Source organism: Psittacula echo (genome assembly GCF_963264785.1).
Source record: "Psittacula echo genome assembly, chromosome: 9".
Lineage (NCBI taxonomy): Eukaryota > Metazoa > Chordata > Aves > Psittaciformes > Psittacidae > Psittacula > Psittacula echo.
In genome coordinates, this window is record NC_137745.1 from 7,480,088 (window position 1) to 7,497,945 (window position 17,858).

At 42.9% G+C, this 17,858-nt stretch overlaps 1 protein-coding gene across 1 annotated transcript in view; it reads right to left on the reverse strand.

Moving 5' to 3' along the window:
- MAGI1 (membrane associated guanylate kinase, WW and PDZ domain containing 1) overlaps positions 1 to 17,858 on the reverse strand; it is a 345,222-nt gene that overhangs the window by 89,900 nt on the left and 237,464 nt on the right. The gene's annotated exons all lie outside the window — the stretch shown is intronic.

The following is a 17,858-nucleotide window of genomic DNA, read 5'->3' on the forward strand; positions in this document are numbered from 1 at the left end:
CACTTCTACTCTGCCAGCTCTGAAACTCTTCTCCCTTCTGACCAATTTGCAGGCCTATGAAGCATGGTATAAGATGAGTCATTTCATGACTTTTTGCTAAGGTGGCTTGGGCCACTGCATTTTAGGTCACTGAGCACAGCTTAATTGGTAAGGATCAATTTCTGTTCAATAGCCTTTATTTCCGTGACTCTGGGGATAGGAGATGGCTGGATTCTGTGCATCCAAGAATAAACATAAATGACAGATTTACAGACGGTACAAGAAACAACTTTGGAAGAAACAGCAGTGTTAGAGTTGGAAGTGTCCAAGTGCTGTGGCTGCAACCAATCTGCTGGCTTGGGAATAACTTTAGAGACGTAGAAACAATGCCTAACATTTAATGAAGCATGATTTCTCACTTCTGTGGGACTCCTCTGGCCCCTGGGCTGGGCCTTATCAGTGTGTACAATTTATGGAACCCTCTATGAAAGGACTGAAGAAAGTATGAAGAAGTTGAGCTTCTGGAAACTAATTGGGAAGATTCCAGCTCTCAGAAGTTGAAAGAGCGTAAATTTACCATGCCTGCATCTGGCAAATGTTTTCCTCAAGTGCCAGGGAAGCGGAAAGTCTGCTTATGCCCTATTCATCTGAGAGACTGTTCAAGAGGTCGGTCATGATAGTGTGACACCCTTGAAAGACTATGACTAGATTAATTTCCTTGACAGACATCCACTTTCTCTAACATCCTCCATTCCTTGATTCAAAATAGAAATTCACTCTTCTTAAATTATTTACCATCAGCCTTCTATGGTCTATAAGCTCCTGTTCTTTTTCTACCATTCCTTCTCTTTGAGTTGGATGAATGGGCAAAGGCAGGAGGAGGAAAGGCAAAAAAGGAGATGGAAATGGTCACGGGTATCTTCACCCTACTAGCAGAATAAATCATTACTAATTGAAAAGATTTGATTTTTCAGTGCTTGTATTCTTGAATCTTTACAGTAAGATTGCAGCGATTTTTACTGAGTGGTTTGTAACAGAGGATGGATGTATTTCACAGATCTAGATCAAGGAAAGACTGGAACTGCACCACACGTCCTTCTCTTCCCAAGTTCCTGTGTTTTCATCTAAAGGCAGGCAGCAAAGCCAGGCAGGCAATGCCCACACAGATCCCTCCCTGGCATGCAAGGAGTGTGCATGCACCCAGAAGGTGGGATGAAGGGTCACAGCATCTCCTCCCTGAGCACCATCACTGTTCAGGCAGTGAGGACCCTCACTAGAGCATCGTGGCTGTAACCACTGAAAGCTTCCTCTAAACCAGACCCACATGAGAGGGAAGGAAGAAGAATTAAAAGCCTCAGCAATAAGTACATCCTATGATGTGCTGTAGCCGTCCCATGCCTGGAGCACAATGGAAGGGAGAATGAGTCTCTGTAGTGCTCCTCATCCAATGAATGCACCAGTCAAACGTCACCCCGAGCCATGCTGCACGCAAGCCGAATGACAGGGACATACTTTTTCCCAGTAACTGACAACACACATTCAGGAGACACAAAGATCAGGGAACTTCAGGACTCATTTTACTTTATCTTTTAAACCCCTTCTTTTCTTTATCATTCCACAGAGAATATTTATTAATAATTTTTTTCCTTCTGAATTTTTATAGCGATGAAATTGCAGTCAGCAGTTTCCTAGCGCTGGCTGCCTATTTGACATGACAATTATATCTCTGCCGTAATTCCTCTGAGCCATTTTAATGGATCTATTTGTTTCATTTCAGTGTTCTTAATTTCCTGAATATGTTCAAGTCGAAAAATCGCAGATGTGCTCGCTATCGGCGCGATTGCCTGCAACACAGGCTGAATGCATTAGAAACGCCAAGTCGCCGCATAAAAGAAAAACATTACATCACAGAGATAACATTTGTCACCTCGCGTGGGTCCTCAGCAACAAAACCAGACAGCAAATAGAGGGGAAAATAAAACCTACACTGGTTAGGATATCTTATCTGGGCAAAGGCGAAAAACCCAACAACTTCCCATGTTGCTGTCGAGAGCAAAGATTGCTTGCAGATGCTCGGGCTGTTATCCTGCTTCACATCTGAGCAAGTGTTACTGAATGCGATTCAGAAGGGCAGGGGGAAGGGAAAACCCGCCTCCGTTTTTCTTGTAGCAGAATGACAGGCTGCCGGCTGGACACACGCCTGGCAGATGGCATTTCAAAGAGTTTTCATGAACCATCTGGGATGTGTACAATGATTACAAACCACATTACAACAAAGCCAGAAGGGTTGCTTCACAAGGAGGGTGGGGGGAGAGGGCAGGCAGAAAGAAAGGGTGAAAGAAAAGAAAACCAAAAGAGGCATAAACAAAACTCGGTGACTTTTCCCAGGCTCAGGACACTACAAATGATCAGCATCTTCTTTCACCGGGAGCCCTTCCACAGCCTGAAACAACTGCTCAACTACTGCACAGTATGTGTGTGCACAGCCCAACACCACTGCAGGCTGCTGATAAACTCCAAATTGTAATTAAGTCTCCTATCATTAATGTGACTTAATTATGTACAGAGCATAGTGTGTGTGTGTCCTCCCTTTAAACTGCATTTCAGCATCCTTACTGAGGGATGGTCATCACTAAAAGAGACGGCTATGGAGATGACTGCACATTTTATCAGAGCTAACGGCAGGTCAGACCGCTGCTAATGGCAGAATTAATTGAGCACAGTGAGTGCTGTAGATGGCCCAAACAAGAGTTAAGATACTCCACTAGAAAAGGCAAGCCAATCATATTTCAATACGTTAACCCGCCTGCCACGTTTGCACTGAAATATTAAGTGGCATCAAATCTTATTGCCATTAGGTAGCAATTTAGTTAATTAATTTGAGCTATGTCCCAGTGTGTGACTAGCTCTGAATTGCTAATGCTACAAGAAGAAGGAACTGGAGGAGAAACCGAGTGGTTACCAACTCCTTCTGCACATTTAATGGTTCATAAAATTTCACTCTTATTTGGCTAGAATGCCCCACAACATATAAAACTAGCTAGAGACATTAAATTGACAGAGGAATTGCTCAAATCTGCTGCAACCACAGCAGACTTAAGAAAATAAATAAAAACCCCAAAGCTACTGGTTAGCATTGCAGGTTTTACCTTCTCTTGTGGTCTGAGGAGGTAATGCAACATATAACGTGGGTGGCTCAGATACCAGGTGTTGGTTTGGTTATTACATCCAAGCTAGCTGCATCCCAGTTTATTGATGCACCACTAACGCTTGGGCCACAGAAGAGGGATTTCATCATGGGCTGAAGACCAAACTTGAGAAACTACTTTTAGACACAGATAAATTTGCCCAAGCAGAGCCCAGTGGTGTACTTAAGTTAACTAAATTAAATCTTGTCATCCATGCCTACAAAAACGGAGCTGTGGCTCAGATGTACTGATGACTATCAACTAGTATTCTGAATAATTTAAGTGCCAATTTAAAAGACAAATAACTGCTGCTGTTGTGTTGCCTATCAACCACACTGACAATTACCCAACATGAGCCTCAATTATATAGTCTGGACAGATTGTTAATATGTGATTCAGGGGCTGTTCAGCTACTTATCAATCTATGAGGGTCTCATGTTAAGCTGTTAATAGCCACTGATGCCCTGCTGCTAAATTAATCAAAATCTTGCCTATTGTAATCTAAAAATAAGACTTCAAAGGGGTTGTAGTCACTTCAATTACTTTCTTGTTAAAACTGTAACAGTTCTTGAGCAGTAATTCTGTTACCGTACACCAAAATAGCCCCTAGCAAGTCATTTAGAAGTTGACCTCTCCAGTGCAGAACACCTATATCTTCCAGTTGCAAAACAATGATTTCTACAAACTCCTTATCCAGTTCCACTGGCTGGCAGTGATAATCTCATGAGCCACCAAAATACAGCCGATCAAAACCAAGTCATTTGCTTCTTATCTCTCAATGACCACCTCCATTTGACAACAAATGTGTGAGCTGTACACTCAAAGTAATGATATACTTGCTACAAGCATATTTTATACAAACTCAAGGCACTGATGATTACTAACAGGGAACAGAAGTATAGTAAATAAGGTTTTAATGTGAAGTGTGCAGAGATACTACTGACTCATGAAGCTGCATTGCCAAGTTGTTGTGGGGCTTTGCCAAGAGACTGTTTCCAGGTGGCTTAGAAGTAAGGATGCTTTTCTTGTAATTGCTCGCAAAACCTGGTATTTCAGTCCTTGAGTCTTCATTCAGCAAGAGTCAGATTTTCATTCAGCAGGAAGAGTCTGCTCTTATTACCTACAATGAAAAAAATCTTCCTCTACCGAGGAAGAAACATAGTAGAAAAACAGCCCCCTTCCTTCTACATAGTGTTTAGAGGTCACCTTCTTCCCTCATGTCACAGGATAATTTGCAGAGCCTGCTTTGGCTCTCCTGCATCTGTCACCTATGGTGCCAGATAACTGCAAGGCAGGACAAACCTCACAGATCTGCTAACGGCGAGCAGAGAAGGGAAAAGACAGAGACAACCTGGTCTGTCTCCAGAAGAGGGAACCTGATTAGCAGCCAAGCTTAAGTCAGAGCTTATCTGCAGCGCAGTATTAGAAGCAGCCTTATCTACACGAACAAAAAATAAAGTGTAACCTGTCTTTAAGAAAACATTGCACACAGAACTACTTCATCTCATTGACTTCCAGAGTTATCCAAACTAATGCTACTGGTTTTTTTCCAACAGCAGTAAAAGGAACTGTATTTGGACACTGCTATACTATATGCTATATACACGTGTGATCCCACTTTCCTATAGTAATAAGTAATTTATAGTTATAACTACATGAAAATAGGAAGGTTCCAGAGAGGCGTGCTCTGTCACAAACCAAAACATGCTTAACTTATAAATGCAATTTTCTCCTGAAACTCCAAACTTGGGAAGCTTACTCTGGGATTTTCAATGTCTATCCCTTCACTAGCCAGTGACTTGATATCTATAAACCACAAGAATGAGACAAGCATTCAAAGTGTCAGCAGCTGAGTAGAAATTCAGTCCAAAGGAGAATGTGGTCTGTCATGAGAAATTAATTCACAGCTCTGTTAATGATGCATGCGCAGGAACAGATGCTGATTGACTCTTCCTGGCCACACAGATAACTGCAGCTCTAAAAGCAACTTTCTGTCATGATGGTCAGCAAGAATGACTGATTAAACCCAGAAAACAGCTGACCAAGGCAAACCTGTCTTTCTACAGACACATTTCAGAGGAATGCATTCTGTGGCTGTGGTCTAAAGTAATTTTCCTTCTACAGGGGGAGGTGGAAGGGATTTGTACAAAGAGCTCACTATCTCCTCTTACCAGCCTTTCCAGCCACACTAAGGTCCCAAAGCTGGGTCCCCCAGGAGCAGCTTGAGAGGATCCCCTCTTGCTCAAAGGACTGTGCCAGCCACGCAGACAAGTAACGGCAGGTCAACCCTCAGTGCATGTGACAGCCATCCTCACCCTTTCCGAGGCACCACATCCAATTGCATCTCCCTGTCCGTTTCTCTCAAAGAAGTACTGACTGCCTGGAGTCTCCTTGGGGAAATGATTCAGCCAAGCCACACAGCAACAGCTCAGAGTTTGTATACTCTCCAGGCACCAAGTTATTTTTGTCCCTTTTAAATCTATTTTGGGTATTTCTGTGGCCTTAACTGCCACTGAGTAAGAGCACTGATAATCTTCAACACATTTATCCTTACAGCGTTTTGAGGTAGAGAAAGTGAGTTTGTTTCCATTTTATAGCACAAGATCAGCCAGACCCAGACTCTCAAAGGTTTTCAGGAGCCTAATTCCAGAGAAATCAATGGGATTTAGGAAACCCTACAGATCAGCATCAGGCCCTAAAAGATCAAAAGGGACAAAAATAACTTGCTGCTGCATTGGGGCTTTGCAAGCTTGCCTGTATGTGTCACCAAACATTATGCCATGACTACATATAGCCAATTAAGCATGAGGCAGTTTACTTTTGACTGTAACATCAATTTAAAGATACTGATAGTTACCTGATGACTAGAAGAAGTAAAGGTAAAAATCCCTGCCACATCCCCCAAGAAAGCCACTTAAAAAGGACCTAAGGACCAATGCCAAGTATTCAGATTCAGCAGCACCTCCATGACCTGAGAATGCACTACTGATGGTGCTACTGCAGTGTAGCAGCTGCTAATGCAGCTACAACCTCTCCATGCGTGCTTCAGAGCATTTATTTGCTTGCTTCTAAGGAAAAAAAGAGCATTCTGTCATCAAATAAAACATAAGAAATAAATGCTCTTGGGTTCGCAATAGCAGCAGCTCGCTTTCTGGATCCCTCTCTTTGAGTGATTGCTGTTACCTCACCAGACACCTGCAGCCAAATCCCTCTCATTTCCCACGAGGTGGGACACCCACCAAGAAGATTAAACTTCATGAACTAATGAGTTTGCCATTAATCTTGTGTTCATGGAGTCCAACAGCATGACATCCACTAATTGAAATGGTGAACTACTGATGAAAAAGCAAACTATGTACCTCCTTGGTGAGAAGACCTTAGCTGTAACGACACACAATTTTATTCTAATATATGGATTAGTGTAATAAAGTGCAATTTTATAAATCAATAAAGCTGTAGTAATGAGATTGCACTGTAATGTTCTGCTTTTAAATATTGGCACAGAAGTGAATGAAAATTGCCATTTGTGTGTGTATGTGACTTATAGGAAGTTGAATTAGTTAAAAGTAAATTAGCATGGTGATTAGATACTTGCATTTATATTCAGTTTCTCTCATATATGCATTTTTAGAAGTCTAGATAACGCTCGACGATGACACACACCTTTAATTCAAAAGGACCACTTTTCTTCTATGTAAAAATTGTCCTAGCTACATTCAGTAGAAATTCTGTTCCTCTTTGAAAAGGCTAAAGCTGAGGAGGGTAAATGAAATACATACACTGGTTAATTACAGAGCACCCTTATTAACTGGTTATTTTTAATCTCACAGAACATTCATTACAGATGATCTCAACCCAAGCCTAACCTGATTGCTGCAGTTCTCGCTCAGGGGCTGCCCCACATCAGTCATCTCAAGCCCTACCACACAAAGGCACAGCAGTGCTCTATGCTGCATGCCCAGAACAGCTACGGAAAAGCACAGTGTGGATTAAGATGACTATTGCATATGAATGTGCACATCCATATTAAATACCACAAGCCAAAGGTATTAAAATCTACTTTGAAATAAGTCATGGGAGATGTGGGATGTAGGGTCGCCCCCACACAAACACCACTTTTAATCAAATACCTCATTGTCTTATTTGTACTTTCACATTATAGCAAGTAGTTTGGCTGGGCTACAACTCATCTTGTTTTATACCTGCTTTTTTCATGGCTACTTGCAAAGGTATCTGATTTTAGAAACTGCCAAAGAGAAGATGTAGCCCAGTCTGAGAGTTTCATAAGTCAAGGGCTAGCATCAAAATCAACCTCTGAACTGGTCAGTAGAGGCACTCAGCTGCTTAGAAACAGAACACCCATCAGTTCCCTGTCAGTTCCCTTGGGTGAATGGCTCAGCTTAAGACAGTGTAGAATTAAAAATTGGTTTTCATGAGCTATTGGACCTTCATGTGGCTTGGTACAAGTTTTGAGTAGGGCATATTTAAGTAGAATAATAGAATAGGTAAAAACCGAACTGCATTTAAACCTTTTGCTTAATGTTGGAGACAGAAGACTGGGAGGAGAGGGCTTTAGGAAGGATGAGCGGCTGAGACAGCAGTCGGAACTGCGCATACTAGAAACCCTTGCAAGATGAATTTCCAAGTCACAGAGCAAAGCCAGATACAAAACCATCAAGTCACATACGCTGAGTTCACAGGCTTTCCAGGAAAACTTTAGGGTTTTGGGAACATTGCACACAGTCCACCTCCCCCCCATGAAGTACTGGAACAATTTCCCAATTTGGTGGAAGAAGTGGAATCTTAAAGCAGAAATACAGTGAACAAGAACGCAATGACCAGCTTTAGATTGGATTCTTACAATAAAATACTGAAAACTTGTTTGGGCAACATATGTGGCTATTGTAACCAAAGAAAGAACAAAAAAACACATCAGAAACTACTGTTATCTATATACGTGTAGATCTCTCTCACAGTGAGATTAACAGTAGATTTTCTCAAGAGCAAGACCACTTGTTTGTTCCCCACAACAGCACTACTACACAAGCTGCCACAACTATTAGAAGGAAAAACTTAACCTCTTTTCTTTAAAACTTGGATACCAAAAAATGTTAATCTCCCAAACCCAAGATAGTGCAATTTCTATTTTACTTCAAGGGTTCAGATGTGTTCTATGAACAGATATTGTAATTAAGCTCATAACAAATGGAGTATCCAACCCAGACTGAACACCTGTGGCATTTCAGTTCAGGTTTTATCCAAAGACAATGTTTGCTTTTGACAGCTGCACAAGTATGTGCACATTTATCCATGAAAAGATATTCTGCACTTTAAAGCCATAGTAATAAATAAGAGATTATTTGATGTCCAGCTCAGCTGCTTCAACAAAGACTGCTTACCTCCCTTGCTGTTAGCCTTCTGAGGCTGTATGTACCGCTAAGTACAACAAAATGTGGGTCATCCCTGGTTGGATGTGATATAAAACTTTCTGTTGACTTTAACTGCCCTTCTAGCAGACCTTTAATTTGCAGTTAAAAGTCTTAGTAAAACACCTCATCTAACAGCATGTGCCTAAAACTAGATCAGTTCATTAGTTTAATCTCTATAAAATTTTACCATAGAAAGAGTCACATAAAACACACACAATTTTCTGAGGCATTGCCCAAAGTGTGTTTCAGTGATCGCCTCCAGTCTACTGAAAAGAGAAACTCTGAGAGATTTTTTCCTTGTAAAAACCAAAACAACAAAACACCATTCCACAACACTTTACAGGACATCAATACAGTTATTTAAACCCATGTTTTTCCCTGAACAGTGTACACAGGAGATACTGCCTCCACAGTACGCTTTTTCCCCTAGCCTAGAGCTCCAAAATGCTATAAACCTAATGGACTTCCAGCTGTGATAACCTCATCACACTCTTGGAAAGCCATGAGTCTCCTGTGGCTCTTCAATTTCTAGCTCTGCCCACTCACAAGCCCTTGGTTCAGATGGGTCTTGTTCCCTGACTAATCCTCTTGACCTTTGCTTAGCAGTTTTCCAGCTTCCTATCTGATACTGACCAGTAAATGCAAATACCTCAGCAATAGCAAGAAGTATGCAGATTATAGAAACACGCAGTTATGTAGCCATATGGATTCACTTACTGCAAAACTCAAGGGAAGGACTAGAACAGACAGCAGATCTACCCAACAATATGAGCATTTAGGCACTCTTCCCTACAGATCCTGTCCATTAATTTTACCTGTTCTTAACAGCTACCAATTTCTGCATTTTTTTTTCCAGTAGCTCTGTATGCACAGCATGCTTTAATCCTTCATGATTGCTATCACTTTAGCTGGTTGAAAACATTCTCCTGGTTTACTTTCTATACTGTTGTGATTAAGTAACTGCTCAGGATGCTGAAAAATGCCAAACATTGAGAAGCTGATTGCTGTTTGAGCTTCAGATTCACCCCTATTGATAACTGCAAGCATTAAAATGTAGAAGAAAACAAATACATTAATTTTCATTCCTTACTTACCTCACTAAAGCTATTACAATGTTTTATTATTTACAGTTCCTCTGCTGTAAATTTCATATCTACCAACTCAAACACAGAAAGAGCTTATTAATGCTGGTAGTTTTGCAAGTACAATAAAATACTAAAGAAAACCTAAGTTACAATACATTTTCCTCACTTTTAATTAAAGCATTCCCTGGTACAGTAAGCCTGCTGGTTAGGTAGCACATAACTCTGCATCTTTGCAGTGCAAAGTTAACTGTCATACTATTGATAATGTATACAGGCTTCTCCACTTATTTTATTGCTTTTTGAGTCATACACAAATAATAAAAACCTTGCCTCCCAATTTTGTCATCACCTATGAATTTCACAGGATATACACCCACAGGGTGCTTTACTCTGCCTTTCTGAAGCCAAGCACCAACCCTATAAAATACTCCAGTGCTTAAACTAGGGGAAATGACATAGTGTTTGGTTTAAATGATCTTTGCTTCCTTTCATCTGATTACTTCTAGTTACACCTTGTCTCTGTTAAATGTTCCTGTGTAGGTGTTTATAGCTCTGCATTTACACAAAACAATCAGTCCGTTACATTACATGCTCTGTCATCTTATTAGCTTCTTGCAAATCATTTTCTGCAAGTGCCCCAATTTTAAATGCCATTTAAAACTCATTTGCTGGTTTACTAATGCCCTTCTGGTATTGTCTGGCCAACAGACAATACAAGATACCACATGGAGCCGTAACGCCAGCAGCTCCTGCTTTCACTGTGTTGAGTAATTCCGGGGTATCTCCAGGTCCCCACTATCACTGGTTTGAATCCAACATAAATAAACAACACATAAAAATTATCCTCCTGCAACTGTCTGGCAGCCCAAGCAAAATGAGCTGTTCCTTGTCTCACCTCCAATTCCTGACAAACAAAACAAAAAGAACACCAGGTTTTATCTTGTACCTTTGTCGGCATCACATTGAGGATTAGGAGGTAATCGTCAGCATCACAATTCCTCCTCAGCTTAGAGAGGGTTTGCTGGAGGACACTGTGATCTGTTGAGAAGTTTCTCCAGAAATCTGCCTTCTCATGCTACTAGATCATTACATGCCTGGAAACACACGATCAGATATAGGCTGTAGAAAACCACTGAGATGAAATTCTATCAAAGTATCTATATGGTATTTGGCTTAGAGGACAGTCAAGTGATTATCAGAGAGAAGGAGTGTTTTTCTTTGGGACAAGAATGTCATATAGAAGGGAATACCTTACTAAATAATAATAAAAAAAAGGTTTAAACCTAAACTCCAGCACTGATTTTCAAAGCTTGAAGCATTTATCCTTTAACAACTGTGCTGAATCCTCCAGATCAGTGATGTAGGTGAAACCACTTCCCCAGACAGATGCTAGCACAGAACTGGTAATGACACTTGCTGAAAATCTCCTGATCAGCTGAAAGCACACAGTATCCCAGTTGCTTCAAGACCAATTTCCATGGTTTGTGTTGAACAAGTGCTCAAGTTTCGCAAGATAACAGCCTAGAGGATAGCCATTCTAGAGGAATAAAATACATTATTATTTTATTGTATTTTCTCTCTGGCTGTTAAACCAAAATAGGCTACTTCCAGAATTGAAGGGGAAAATGCAACTGCTAATGCTTCCAAACACCCATTTAGCAGAAAGACAGGTTGAAGTTAAGATGATACCCTGAGTTGTGACAAAGTATTTTGCCTATGACATACAAATACCATCCTCTCCTTTCACTGTTGTAGCTCTTTCACCTGCAAGAATTTTCTTGAGGTAGGTCAATACTATAAACAAGTGTATTTCAAAATCACAGCTCCAAGACATTCTTCTAAATACATAAGAAGTCATTAGCACTCGTATTTCCCTGAAGCCAGCTCCACCAGGTTATAATTCCAAGACCTGAAGCTCAGAGAGATCCATCTCTCCTCCAACTCTATTAGTTCTTCCCAGCCCTCCATTACAGGCCACACAGCTGTTACTCAAGAGAGCTGAAGCTGATTTCCTGGATCATTTTACTCAATGGGAATCTCATTTATTATTGAAAATAACAGAAACTTGACCTTCCCTAGAGACTTTTACAGAAGTTCAGGCTGTAGGTGAATTTGTCCAACCTGCATACTGCAAGTCAATTCCTCCCAAGGTAAAGCAGCATTCAAAGTGAACAAGGCTGGCAGAACTGAACCTTTTGTTCATACTTAATGCACCCGTTGATCAGCGAGAGCTTGAATTCAGAATTTTTTCTGCAAGATAAATGCACGAGGATGAACTTACACGCTTTTAAAAAGTCTAAGGCTGAGAAAACTTCTTTGATTAATGACAAGACTCTTGCTACCACAAACCCACGTGGGTGTTTTTCCATGGGGCACACATCAACATCATTCATAGTAAACAGCGCCAGTTGTGACTCTTGCTTGTCACAGATCTGGATACAGTGTCTCTCAAGAGCAGTGTCTGTCAAGACAAATAAGTGATCTCCTGGTCTATTCCCCACTTTGTGTGTGAAAGCAACTCCCATTAACACCAGTGGGAGTTACGCATGTGGCCATGAGAAAACACCAGTGAAAGCTCAAGTGCTGAAAATATCTGCAGGCTCTTTAGCTTACACTCCCAATCTTTTTAGAAATCATGACTATGGAGCTACCACAATGTGTGAATTTACAAATAATAATGAATTAATCTAGAACAGTATAGATACTAGTCCCGTAGTAATGCTCACAATCTTTATATAGCAGCCTATTCTCAGCCACCCAGCGCTTGCTGTCCCTCTTCCCAGGCCTAACAGTAGTGCAAATTAAAATGAGCTGCTAACAGGAGTTTATTTTGTACGCTCTGCATTACAGACACAGGTCAGTAATTTCACAGACTGGCTCATGGGGCATCTCTGCTTGATGACATCCTATTTTTCCGTACACCGTTCCCATGCAAAGGACTTGGGTGATACTTAAATATGTAAACACTAGGTTTTGCAAAGTCCTGTATGTTATAGCACACTTACAGGTAGATTTTAAGAGAGCTCAATATCAAAACATGCAAGCTTGGAGGAGGGCTGCCTCTGCAGTAGCAGGCATAACCCCAACCTAGCTATTTGCTTTGACAATGCCAAAACACTGTAAAACTAGTTTGTCTTTGAGCTGGGAGAAAGCAGAAGGTGAGGTTACTGCAGGAGAGAAAGTGGCTTCATTACAGGCACACTGGTAGCATCAGCAATCCAAGCATCCAGCACAGCTTTCCAAAACAGCTCATTCCTTCCCTTCCTTAAAATGAAGATAGACTCAAAACAAAAAGCATAACCATTTTAAAAAATAATTCTGTAATGTTCCATATAAACAGTTATTCTGATGTTTTTTAATTTTCAGGGCAACACCTTTCCCACTCTCCACTACGAAAAAGGCAAGCTTTGAACTACATAGGTGATCCACCAATAGCACCTACCACCATTGCTCCCCACTATCAATGAAGAATCCTGTCTAGGAATTAATAGGTCCTAATGGTCATTCTCTTTGAAACCATGAAGGACAGAAAACCAACTCTTGCTATCACATCTTTCAGGGGTGAAGCCTTGGCATAGTCACTCTTGACTTGAAGTAGAGGAATAGACTAAACGACCTCCTTCAAGGTCTCCTCTTAAGCCTGCAAATCACAAGAGCTGGCAACACTGTAATCATGTGGTAGAAATTTCAGGAAGGCAGAGTTGTTCTAAATTGTGTCACAGTTGTAGTAAAATGTGCAGGTAGAACAGGATTTTTTTTAAGGGTATCCAATTCACCTCATTCATCTGTTTAGAACATGCCTCTTTTTAAATGAGTTTTTACGAAGTGCGCATCGACAACTGCAGTTACTCGAGGACAGAGCTCAGCAGCCAAGTATTCATGGATTTGTTAGGGCAGGTGCTGCAGCTTGCCAAGGGCAAGAGGTTGTACAACTGGGTTATGAGCAACACTCAAATTCAAACCCAACCAAGGACATTTACAAACCTGTGATCAACACGTACCAATGTAGACAGCCACACACTCACCCCCACATGCAGGTTTAGATTCATGTTGCAGATGAAAGGCTGAGAAGTTTGTGAGATGTTGAGTTTCCACACAGGCAAGCTTGATGCCACATGCTCAGCCAGCTCTCACCCGCTCCTCACCCCCAAAAGCCCCTTACCCTCCTGGACAGACTTGTACATCACCACCTCCCACTGCTGGCTCATCCTCACAGCATCCCTTTGGGCAGCACAGCCTGGCGGACCTCAGTAGCTGCATTTGGATTTAAACAATACCAACTAATTTTAAATTATATTCTGTATACCCATGGAACAGCTGTGTGTGATGATCATGGTCCAGGCAGATAAAAGCTGGTAACAGACGACAGAAAGAAGACATTTAGAAACACAGATAAATGGAGGAACCAAAATGCCTGTACTCTTCAGCATTCTGCTTTGTGCAGGGTTGCAGTTTCCTGGCTTAGAGCATCAGGAAACTATAGCAGAAGAGTCTGGTGGTTGGGGTTAGGAATTCCCCCCTCCCTCACAAACACAGAATTTCTGTCCAGGTGAGATCAGAAGGAAAAAACTCCTGTTTTTTGTATAACTGGAGTTATGCCAGATTTTCCCCCAAAACATACTAAAAGTTTCGCAGAGCATATTAGTTGTTAAACCTCTGCTAAATTAGATACCTCCCTTCCTCAGCTCCTTCTAGCCTAGAGCAAAAGGCAACCTCTGTGAGCTTCTTCTGGAAACTGAAATTGCACAGCTACAGGTATTTCTGGTAGAAAAGTATCCTTGGCCCACATGCAATGCATCCGTAAGAGTCAATCTATCTTTCAAACGCATAACTTGGGCCTTGGGATAAAGTCTCAACCTTCTCATCAGCAGGGATAAGAACTTCAGGTGGGAACACCATTCCCACACTGGTTGCAGCAGCACTGGATCATTATGCCACTTCTACTTACTTACTTCACTAAGTATTAGTGTCTAGAGAAGATGCCAGTTCCTGCACCCTCATGCTCTTGTCATCACCAAAGCAAATGGCAGACTGAATCTGTCACATGGACTGCACTAATTTATCTGCATTAAGAAGCAGGTCTACTTAAACTTGTCAAGCCACCCACACATAAAGATGTTCTTAGTGATTAAATCCTGGTTATTTTTTCTCTTCTTAGAGAAGGGCAAAGTTGGTTACCTCCCTTTCTCAGAGCTAGTTTGGTTCACATGATAAGATTAAGGAGGAGAACACATCAAGGTCTGCATGATGGGTTCATACCTCAGTTAGGAAAGCATCAGAGAATACCAAGGTGTCCTGGTTTAGCAGTAGCAGTAATTTTTTCTACTGGTGCAGTGCTGTGTTTTGACTTTCGACCTGGGAATAATACTGATAAAGCCGATGTTTTCAGTTGTGGGTCAGAATGTTTACCCTGACCAAGGACTTTGTGAGTCTCATGCTCTGCCAGGGAGGAGGAGAAGCCAGGAGGAAGCAGGGACAGGACACCTGACCCAAACTAGCCAAAGAGGTATTCCATACCATAGCACGTCATGCCCAGGATGTAGAATGGAGAGTGCCTGGAAGGGCTGGATCATGGCAGGGTGGGGGTGAGGTACCGGTTGGTGAGCGGTTGTATTCTCTTGCTTGTTATTTCCTTTATCTTTATTACTATTGGTGGTAGCAGTAGTGATTTGTGTTATACCTTAGTTATTAAACTGTTCTTATCTCAACCCGTGGGAGCTGCATTCTTTTGATTCTCCTCCCCGTCCCTCCAGAAGCGGAGGGAAGAAAGGTGGGGGGGGGGGGAAGTGGACTGCGTGGTTCTGATTTACGGCCTGGGCTTAAACCACGACAGTTCTTTTTGGCGCCCAACGTGGGGCTCGAAGGGTTGAGATAACGACAGATCTGACCGAGGCACAATGCTGATTTATTGGCTCTCAAAGTTGTTTCTCTTGATGCCACAGTTTCAGTGTGCTGTAGCTTACTTAGAGCCGGTATTTGCTGTGTTAGTGTTTATCAAGTGTGGGCCTTGGGCTAAGGTTCTTGTTTCATTGTATTTTATGGTAATGGTTTGCAATACGGGGGGGCTCCGGCAGCAGGGCGGGATGGACGTGGCTGTGGACTTGTACCTGGCTGTCCCGCTGCTCTTCACCATCCTGGCCCTCATCCTCGCGTCCGTCTTTGTGAGGCTGCGGGGAGCTGAGGGGGAGCGGCCCCGGGAGCCGGCGGCAGCCAAAGCGGCCCAGGAGAGCGGCCCCGGGGACCAAGTGGCAGCGGGAACGGGGCCGGAGGCTGGGAAGGAGGCGGCTGCCGAGGAGGGGAAGGAGGCGGCTGCCGAGGAGGGGAAGGAGGCGGCGGAGGAGCCGAGCCCCACAGCCGAGCCCAGACCCGCGGCGGCCGAGAGCATTCCCCAGCAGCCGTCTGCCGAGCCCCGTGAGGCCGAGCCCCAGGAGGATGCAGGAGACCCCGCAGCACTTTCCAGCAAGGCAGAGGAGGAAGATCTGGACTCAGAAAAAGAGAAGCTGGTGGTGAGAGAGCCTTCAAGCACAACAGCTACACTAGCCCCAGTGACAAGTACAGTAGCATCATTTGAGAGTTCTGAAGGTTTTGAATGGCCTTTGGGTACCCTTGGAACCTGCCTGCTGATTGTGATGGGGATCACCATGTTGGCGCACACACAAAGTGTGTTCTACCCACGACCATTTTGTCTGATCCCGAGAGTTAAGCAGAGTCAGGTTTGGGTCTTGTCTGGGTTTAGACAATACAGGGGGACCGAGAGGTTTTCCCCAAGGCTGGACAGTCATGAGTGTCACGGTGTGTGGGACAGTATGGGCGAGTATCTAATCCACTGGGCCCCTCCAGTGCTTTGGAAGCGTCGGAGATGGAAGGCAGCTGTGTGGAGTCCCCGACGACAAGTTGCAGAGACTGCTGCAGGGGAGGGTGAATTATTTTGAGCCTGATGGGCCCATGACACTTCAGGCCATCAGGGCAGAGATGCAACATAGAGATGGACTCATGATCGAGGGGTGGACTTTGCAATGGGCCTTTCCTGCTCTGAAAGACTGTTACAAGTGATGGTATATTGAAAATGTGGGATCTGAGCATGACGTGAATGGTATGGAATAAGGGGTGGATACTGTCCTGGTTTAGCAGTAGCAGTAATTTTTTCTACTGGTGCAGTGCTGTGTTTTGACTTTCGACCTGGGAATAATACTGATAAAGCCGATGTTTTCAGTTGTGGGTCAGAATGTTTACCCTGACCAAGGACTTTGTGAGTCTCATGCTCTGCCAGGGAGGAGGAGAAGCCAGGAGGAAGCAGGGACAGGACACCTGACCCAAACTAGCCAAAGAGGTATTCCATACCATAGCACGTCATGCCCAGGATGTAGAATGGAGAGTGCCTGGAAGGGCTGGATCATGGCAGGGTGGGGGTGAGGTACCGGTTGGTGAGCGGTTGTATTCTCTTGCTTGTTATTTCCTTTATCATTATTACTATTGGTGGTAGCAGTAGTGATTTGTGTTATACCTTAGTTATTAAACTGTTCTTATCTCAACCCGTGGGAGCTGCATTCTTTTGATTCTCCTCCCCGTCCCTCCAGAAGCGGAGGGAAGAAAGGTGGGGGGGGGGAAGTGGACTGCGTGGTTCTGATTTACGGCCTGGGCTTAAACCACGACACAAGGTTATGCTCATCACCTCTGGAAAAAAGGAGCCTTCACCACTCACCAAGAGCAGCCTAGGGCAAGTTTCTAGCCCATCTCCGTCGCTCCCTGACTTTGCACACCTCCACATGTTCCACATCCTGATCTTGTAAACACTCAATTTGTGCAACATAAATAAGGCTATTTTACAGGGGTCACTTACTTCCTACAGCCCAAACTCAGAAGCAGAGTTTGTCATCAGACATCAGAGTGCTAAAGACCTGTCATCGCTTTGTAGGCAACAAGTTTTATGAAGATCTATAAGCACAGCTTCCTGCCCTTGTCTCTCTCCTTGTGCAACTCCCAAAACAAAAACAAATAGTACCCAATTACTTTGATGAAATTACTCATCTCCACTGTTCATCACATTTCACTTCTTGGCTCTGTGAAAATAAGCAAGACATGCATGATTGCATGAGTCTAGGTCCCCACAAACATGCAAATAAGGACCAGTAGTGCAGAACAGGAATGCATTACCTCTTCAAAGCTCTGCTGACACA